The sequence below is a fragment of the Lactuca virosa genome, chromosome 5, assembly GCF_052849685.1.
Source record: "Lactuca virosa cultivar CGN04683 chromosome 5, Lactuca_virosa_CGN04683_v6, whole genome shotgun sequence".
In the NCBI taxonomy this organism is placed as follows: Eukaryota; Viridiplantae; Streptophyta; class Magnoliopsida; order Asterales; family Asteraceae; genus Lactuca; species Lactuca virosa.
Genome location: NC_136430.1, coordinates 345,600,671 through 345,610,317, shown reverse-complemented (window position 1 = coordinate 345,610,317; position 9,647 = coordinate 345,600,671).

Sequence of the window (9,647 nt, the reverse complement as noted above, 5' to 3'; positions counted from 1 at the left end):
CATTATTACCTATTAAATATATTTTAGATATAACAACCCTTTTCTTTTACTATTCTATATAATATTTGATACTACTTACATAACATTTACATAAGATGATGATTTTATTAAAATGTAAGGTTACGAAATATATTGTAAGTATTTATAAAAATGTTGTAAGTATTTTGTATTCTTTAACATCTAACCATATAAATTAAAGTATAAAATAATTTTAAATTTTCAGAAAATATATCATCTGAGTTCAAAAATTACTATAATTTGACAAAGATACAAAAATTAGGAAGCGATTCGTACACAACAACAATTTTTCATACACAACAAATTATGTTTTGTAGAGTTGTACAATAAAACACTAGGTGTAAAACTATGTATTACATGAGTTCATTTAAAAAAATATGAAAATTTTAAACATTTGAAAAAGTTTGAATTTATAAGAAAAATTAGAAAAATATTGAATTATTAAAATTAAAGTGTTTGTTCTCTTTTAAATTTAAACAAATAATTAGATAAATATATAAAGAAAACTAATGAAGTTTTAATTTAGAAATGTTAAAAATAGAAAGAAGTCAATTATTGAAATTGATATGTATTTTTTATTAAATTTATTGTAATTATTACATTTAAATATTATATAGAATTTAATAAAATAGAAAAAATCACGAAATAACATGTAATCAAATCAATAATAGCATGATATGTGGCATAAAGATTTTCATTTATTAGACTAGTTTGATGTTTTTAATGTATATTTTGTTGTATATGGGAAGAAAATTAATATGTACGAATGTGATTCAAACAATTGCAGGAGATGTTGGATGATGAGTAAATGTTAATTCGTGTTTAAACGGTGATATTATTTAAATAACGTTAAATATTACTATTGCAATTAGTTAATTTAATCTAAAAAAAGGAAACATTATCTACAAACTAAGAAAAGATTATGTGTTGACAGCTGTCATGTAGGAACCACAGTGGTGGTTAACTCGACTTCATTTGTGTTCTGGCCTTCTGTCAAAGACGAGGTCGACGCGTTCCCAGAAATTGAATTCCAATCCTATAGTTTATTCTAGTTACACTTTAACCCCTATATCTGTGGAGTTGTTTATAAAGAAATGGAAACAACCTTTAGGTTTTGTAATTGATCACATTGCAAGATTAAATTTCTTTATAGTATAAAATTAACTTGTTAAGTGTAACATACCAAATTTTAAATAAGAGATCAACCATAAAATTGCTTACATGCAAATATCTAATATAGTGCAAACTCTAGTTTCGATTAAGGTTTTTAGATTCCACTTCTTTCATCCGTCAAGTGGATAGATGAAATAATTAGATTTTTTTTTCATTTGTCCGTATGGATAAATGCAATATAAGATATAAAAAAATGATTGGATATAAAGATTTTCTGAACTCTTGACGTAGTCTATGCTAGTTGCTCACTAGTCTTCTAAGAATATAAAAAATAGAAAAGAAAACATAATTTCATACCAAAGATTACGATTGTTTCATATATAATATAGACTAGTATATTATATATCCATTGTAGATTTATTGGAGTTCATACATTATCGCAATAAGATAAAAGGTAGAAAAAAGTTATATTGTTATATATTAACATTTTTTTTAGAAACGGCAAACTTTAAAAAAAAATTAATTTAAAAAAAAAAAGAAAAAAACAACCACTACCTAAGAGAAATAAGACGGAAAAAGATAACAAAACAACACCTTCCAAGGTTTTAAAAGGACAACAAGCTCAATTTGACCAATTACAAGTACCCAAATTATCCTTACAATTAATAATTAAACACCGTTTTGATAATGTAACCCGTCCTTTTTGTTGGAGATGAGTATTGATTTTTGAGTAGCTTATAATTTTTGCATTCCAAATGCACCAAAAGTGTCTATAAATGATCACAATAAGAATATTTCTCTTCATTGGAAAATGACCCCAGTTTGCAGCAAAATCAATGATTAATTTAACTGTTGTGAAGCTTTGGAGCGAAATATTACACCATCTGAAGATCCAGAACATAACCTCATGTATATAGGGGCATTCGACCAGGATGTGGTCAGTGGCCTCGATGCGAGTGGGGAAAAAATGGCAGGTGGTGGTGGGGATAAGGACACCCCTTCGGCTTAAGGTTTCGACAGCAAGAATCTGGTCCATACAAGCCCTCCAATAAAACTAGTGACTTTAAGCGGCACCATCTTAAGCCAAATAGTTGGGTTATCAGCCTCGCAAGTCAACCGGGAGTCAATTTTGTACTTGAGATCACTAACATAGTTCTTTCCATCATGGGGGAGGTTAGATTTCCACGTGTCTGATGTGTCTGAGGGCAACAAGTTGCGAAGGAGGTCGCTTAGCTAAGCCAATTCATGTAGCTAGGACGACAATCTGGGATTCTGTTTTCCATCTCCAAGTGAAGCCATCTTGAGAAATTCGTTCTGAAATAAAGCAACATTTCTAAGAGTCCAAATCCAACGAACAACGGAAATGAGAAGCAAGAGTCCCTCTATCGGTCCAATCATCCAACCGGAAGAGAGTTTGACCTCCTGAAAAGACATTACATGAAAAGATTGTTGAGTTTTATATGCATCTAAATGCACAATCATGCACAGCAGAAACATACAATAATCATATGTGTTTAGGCACCCTAAGGATCCAAGTTTCATGTTATTACTACTACTTTACTAAAACATAAAACATAAGGAAGAATAACATACCTCTTATGTAGCCATTGACTTCCATGCTTAAGATATTGTCCTCATCAAGGTTACTTGGATAAGAGAACCCAAACCAAAATCCCTCTCATGGTATCACACCCAATGACACCAAAGAGTGGAATAAAAATAACTATAGGGTCAATTTCACAAACCCAAAGAAGATTATAGATAACATCCTATATAGAGGGAGGAAGAAGGATTGGCAAATTTTATCAAGAAAATATGCAATAAAGATTGAGATCTCTAAGGCCCTATTTATAGCCTTGGATCCCTTCTTAGGTTTTGTTGGATTAGGTGTCTAAGGTCTTAACTAAATTGGTATAGTCTTAGTGAATAAAAGTAAAGTCCTTTTCGGGCGACCCTCATAACCAGAATTAGCTATAAATGATATTAGGAAACAGATAAAATGATTTATTATTATATTATGTGATTAATATATTAATTAAAAATTTTCAATTAATGATTTTTTAATTTATTATGTGATTAATAAATTAATTGGAAATAGGTGGAATTAATTCATTATTAATTAGAATTAATCTGAAATTAATTCATGATTAATTGAAATTAACTAAAGGTGCAAGGGGTGAACTGTAATTGTTTAATAGAAAGAAGCAATTCTTATAACACCCGGTTTCTGGTCATTTCTTAATTCAGGGTCGGGGGTCAAAAGTCGATCGTGTTAAGGCTTTGGGCCTTAAGGAGGTAAAGTTTGGACCTTTCGGGAAGTGATAATAATGGTTGTGATATCTAACCCTTGAAATGTGTTTTGTGCCGAAGGGTAGAAAATGAAAAGTCATAAACCGGGTTTCTTGCATGAATTGCAGATTTTAGTTTGAGAAGTTTTTTAGTTCAAAATAATTAGATAGGATTGTGGAGCTCTTCAATACATTTTCGTGCATATAAGAATGTCAAAATCGGAGTTGAGACGAAGAAGTTGTAGCAGGTTGAATCTTGAGTTGGATACGAAATGTGGTAGTACGTTGGTCATACTAGCTGCCAGAAAAACACACCTTTAAGGGCATACGTTGGGAGTACCATTTGGTACGCTAGGCGTACGCGACCAGAACCCAAAACCCTAAATTCGGGGTATTGAGCCCTATTTAAGCACCTTAACTCCACTAAATCTCTTCCATTCTCAGCCTCCATCTCTCCAAACGTCCTCGTTGAAACCTTAACCCTAGTTTAAGACTTGTGAGCAAAAGAGTGTGTTTTTGGGTGCCTTTGAAGGAAGAAGAAGGTGTTAGTAGTGCTTGGAAGCTTGAAACAACTTTGGATGTGAAAGTTCTCCTCCCTTATTCATCCCCATAAGGAATAATGTTTGTACCTGTATGCCTCCAATGATAGATCTAGCTTAGATGTCAAAGTTATGTCCTTTTTTCCCACAAATTGGTCGTTTTAAGTGTGAGCTGTTCCAGAAATTGTGAGGTGCATTTCCAGGTGTGTTTGAGGGTGTTAAGTCATAAAAATGCAATCTTGATATTTTCTTTCCATTCATGCATGAGTTATGAAGCTTAGAATCTTATGATAAGTTAGGGTTGTGGATTTGGTCTCTTTCTAGCCTTGTAAAATCATAAAGTTGGAAAATTTATGATTTGGAATGTCTCTTGGGATTAGATATGAGTGTTGGAAGAAAGGTATTTAGGGAATAATCACTAAATAAAGGATTTGTCTTGGACGTAAGTGCAACGGGCGTACATGGGAGTATAGGGACTTTGACTTGGACTTTGAATTTATTTGAGTTACGTTGACCGTTGACTTTTTAACAAAGTTTAACTTTGGGTCAAACTTGAGGGTTTCAGACTGTTGATTAAGATTTTACCTGGTTTTGGTAATTAGTGGATTCGTGGGAGCAAGAAGTGTAGAAAGGGGAGCGCATCTCAATGCTTCAGGGTTCTTCACTTCAGGTGAGTTTCTTCACCGTACTTTTGGGTCGAAGGAACAAATGATGCCCAATAGATTATGTATCCTGGTTTAGGACGTTGCTATGTTGTAGTGATCTGTTAAGATCTGCATGATTATCTGTTTGCTGTTAAATGTTTTATATGTTGCATATGTCGACATGGTATGGTTAGGTTGAGGCATTACTGCTATGTGCAAAAGCCAACAAACCCGAGAGCAAGCCAGACATAAGATGTGGGCCAGAAAGGGCAAGCCAGACTTATGTTGTAGGCTCGGGGGAAATCTAGACATGAGTTGTGGGCCAGAAAGGCAAGCCAGACTCACGATATGGGATCAGGGGTAATCCAGTCCAATGAATTTGAATCTAGTATGCATGTTGTTATATGTTGTGTGGTGGTATTTTTGGGAACTCACTAAGCTTTGTGCTTACGGTTTTATGTTTATGGTTTCAGGTAATTCTGTTTTCAAAAGAAAGGGCCCGACTTGATCGCACTGCATCCCCTAGAGATTTATTTCGCACTGGATGTTACAAATTACCTTGAGGTTTTGAGAATCCCTTGGCTTTGATCGTTTTTGGAAAAATGAATGAATAGTTTAACTTATTTAAAATGAAAATTTTTACTCGATATTTTTGGGGTGTTACAAGTTGGTATCGGAGCCTTGGTTTGATGGATTCGGGCACACTCTCGGGTGTGTCTAAACTCAAATTGAGGAATTGGTAATAATTTTGAAAGAAAATAAGTTTTCTAAAATATATTTACAAAGAAAAAGGGGTGTGATGTGTGCGATCAGTTGAGCTCAAGTAAGTGATTCCCAAAATACTCATACATGTTGATATGTTATATGATATGGAATGTTTGCATGCCAGTTTATAAGCTAGGGATCTTCACAAATTGCATTACAGAATTGTCTGATTTATGACGCCTGATAGCCTAGAAGAATTTCGTGCATGCTAGATGGAATTGACATCATTACTATAGTTATTTAGTGTGTGCATCATATTTGTACATAACTACGATTTTATAGCATAAGAATGTTTGATTTAGCCTTATTTCATGTTCCTCGTCTGCTTTTAGGCTTAGCGTATCATCAAGCATTCGACCGTCAATGGAATCAAGTGTTATGTATGATTAACATGCACGAATAGCTACAGGGTTGGTGGAAGTTCCATGGGAGGGGTGTGGTGGTAGCAGGCCAACTTGAAGAAATTGTTAGTTACTCTTGAGAGAGTGGATATAAGGTGTATTTGTATCTTGGATGTTTGGTACTATTGGTTAGGAATTGCGTGTAAGGATCTGTCTGATTTTTTATGGTGTCTTAGTGCTAGTCGGTTTCACTGCTCGAATGTTTCTTTCTTTGTGCTTTGTAGGACCCATGTTGATGTGAGTTAACTAGTAAGTGAATATTTTGAGTTACATGCTACAAAGGTTAAATAATTTTAGAAAGATTTATTCGGACCTTGTCACACCCCCAATCCAGACGACGGAAACATCCGGGGGTGGATGAATTCATTTGTAGTATCATAACACGTGCATTATAGTAACCAAAGTACAAACAACAGTTGCATTAATAAGTACAAGTTTTTACATGTGTTCAATCACTGTATATTGACACCAAAATAGTTATAGCAAAATATAGAAGACATGACTCAAAATGGCTCCATCTTCTCAAAAGCTCAGGGAGTACCTGCCTACTGATTCCATAAGAATACAAGTAATTTGAAAAGAGAGTATCAACATAAAGTTGAGTGAGTGCATAAATATTTATGTTTGAAAGTATGTTTTCTATTTCTTTTAAATATGTAATATGTTCCAGAAAATCCTATATTTTGTGTTGTATATGAAAAGTAGTTTTAATCTCATAAAAACCGTTCTATTTGTAAACCAATGTTCTGTTTTTGTATTCCTTTGTAAAACTGTAAAAGTTAGTGTGTCTGGCTCCACCAGCTGTTTTTGTAAACTAATACATTAAAAATGTACACATGTTTAGTTAATTATACACTAACGTATTGTTAATATCTTTTTAATGAGTTATTATAACCATACTAAGACTAGATGGCCTGAATTAAACGCTTTGAAGGGGTCAAATCTGTTGATCACAACTGTCACTCATAGGCGTGTATGCCCGACTATAGCTAGCAGCCCGAGTGCGGGGTTGTCAATCCTAATATAGATCTATACACACTTGTTTCGATCCCCGACTGGAGATTTTGGTTATAATATCAGGACTTTAACTATATTGTTTAAGTGAATTAAACAACCTGAATCTATTTACTCATCAAAAGCATATAGACGTTACGTGTATAATAATAATGAAAACCCAATCATTCTGAAATAAATGATTGATAGTATGTTCCTTGTTTAGTATACTTGGAATGTATTTGTTAGTTGTATACCCTTGTTTAGTTTTGAATCTAACCCTTATTCTTGTAAAACGATGTACTCTAGTATACTTGACTCGTGAATTACTGTTCTTGAATCATAAATTATACCTATTATAATTTATATGTACTATCTGTATTGATACTAACTGTTCATGAATGTAACCCCTTGCTCGACATGTTACAAAGGGTATTGAAATCGAATGAAATAACCTTTATATTTATATACATATACAAATATATATATATATATATATATATATATATATATATATATATATACCTAAAATTTAAACGACATTCGTACAAATAACCGATACTTCAAGCCCACATCCAAACAAGGAAAAGGGAATAAGGTGTGTTATCAGTCCTAAGTCTTTTAAATCTTATATATATATATATATATATATATATATATATATATATATATATATATATGATTTTTGGAGAAAAATATAAGTTTATAAAATTATTTTAAAGCATTTAACATTTTGAAATACTTTTGGTGACTTAATGTCATTTAACAAAATTTGAAACCATTTGATTTGAAAATAATTGAAATCCATTTTGTGAGATATTTTGAAACCATTTATTGGTAACACAAAATCTTTGTGTTAGACTTGTATCCCGCCTCCCCATAAAACTATAAAAATTATGAAAATACGGGGGTATGAACTCACCTTTTGGAGGGTGATTCAAATGGTGATTTGATATAGGATGTTTAGTTCCACAAGTGTAATCCCGTAGCAAAACAAGTCCTATATAGTAATTTGTATAGCATATATGCAACCAATTAGCTAAAATAATCATAGGTATGATTAGAAACTTGACTAAATTGTAAGTATAACTTACAAATAGGAGTGTTAGAAGCTAAAATGGAAGCTGATAGGTGTTCACGGCCAGGAGGGGTGTTCACGGCCCAAGAATTATGAAGGGTTCACGGCCCTGGAAGTGTTCACGGCCCTGAGTTCTTGATGAATGATGAACACTTGATGATCCTAAGCAAGTTTCTAAGAAGATTCAAATGTTTTATGATGGTTGTTCTTCGTGTTCTTTGCGTGTTCTTCGTGAAAACTAGTGAAATCAATGGATTTTAGCCTAGTATAAGAAGATGGAAGGGTGTTCTTAAAGTGATAACAAGATCAAGAATGATACATGTTAGATGTTATGAAGAACTAGTGATTAACACTTGAATATGATGAGAAAGAATGATCCTAACATGTTCTTGAGGAGAGAGGGTGTTCTTGCTTGATGATACTTGAGAGAAAAGGTTGAAATCTGGAGTGAAAGTGAAGAAATGAAGCAAAAACTAGCTGGAACATATATATATATATATATATATATATATATATATATATATATATATATATATATATATATATATATATATATATATATATATATATATATATATATGCGAGGGTACACGGTCCGAGGGGTTCACGACCATGAACCTCGTACACGGTCCGAAGGCGGCTGTGGCCGAGAAGTGTTCACAGTCCGAGGGTTTGCGGCCCTCATTCACGGCCGAAGTCGGCTAGCATGTTCACGGCTGCGAGGTTTCTTGGTCCGAAGGAAAAGAAGGAAGAAAAATAATGCAAAATTAGTCGGATCCAACTTATTCCTTTCTTATACATTTAATATTCTTAGAGTTTTAAACATGTAAAGGTTATTATACTAACCTTAATAAAATCCAATATAACAAAGAGGACTTTAGTTGACCCAAGTTTGACTTTGGTTGACTAGGGTTGACTTTACAAGTAGAAAATAACGGGATGTTACATTATCCCCCCGTTAGATATAATTTCGTCCCGAAATTAGGACTATAGCGTTACAGAAAGACTAGGGAAGAGATGTGGATACTTCTGTTGCATTTGATCCTCTCGTTCCCAAGTGAATTCAGGTCCTCATTTTGCATTCCAGCGAACCTTCACTATCGGGATACGACTTTGTTTGGTTCTCTTGACATCCCTGTCTAGGATTTCTACGGGTTGTTCTATGAAGTTGAGACTCTCATTTAATTCGATTTCGTCGAGTGGGATAACAAGAGTCTCATCAGACAAACACTTCTTGAGATTTGAGACATGAAATATGGGATGAATGTTACTGAGTTCATGCGGTAGATTGAGTTTGTAAGCAACATGACCAATTCTAGCAATGATCTGGAATGGTCCAATGTACCTTGGATTTAGCTTGCCACGTTTACCAAAACGTATCAATCCTTTCCAGGGTGAGACCTTCAATAGAACGCGATCACCAACCTGGAATTCCAAAGGTTTTTGTCGTTTATCCGCATAACTTTTCTGTGGTTTCACGAATGATCTCAGGACCGGTTAGAGTACTATCAGCTATTTGGTTCTTGGCTAGTTGTGTATCGCCTACTTCAGCCCAACATAGAGGGATCTGCACTTACGGCCATAGAGAGCTTCAAAGGGTGCAACTTTAATGCTAGTATGATAGTTGTTGTTGTAGGAGAATTCAACAAGTGGTAAATGGGTATCCCAAGCTTTACCGAAATCTATCACACAGGCCCTTAACATGTCTTCCAGCATTTGAATTGTTCTCTTACTTTTCCCATCAGTCTGAGAATGGTACGTTGTACTCATGTCAAGATTTGTTCCCAAGGATTTTTGTAATGATTGCC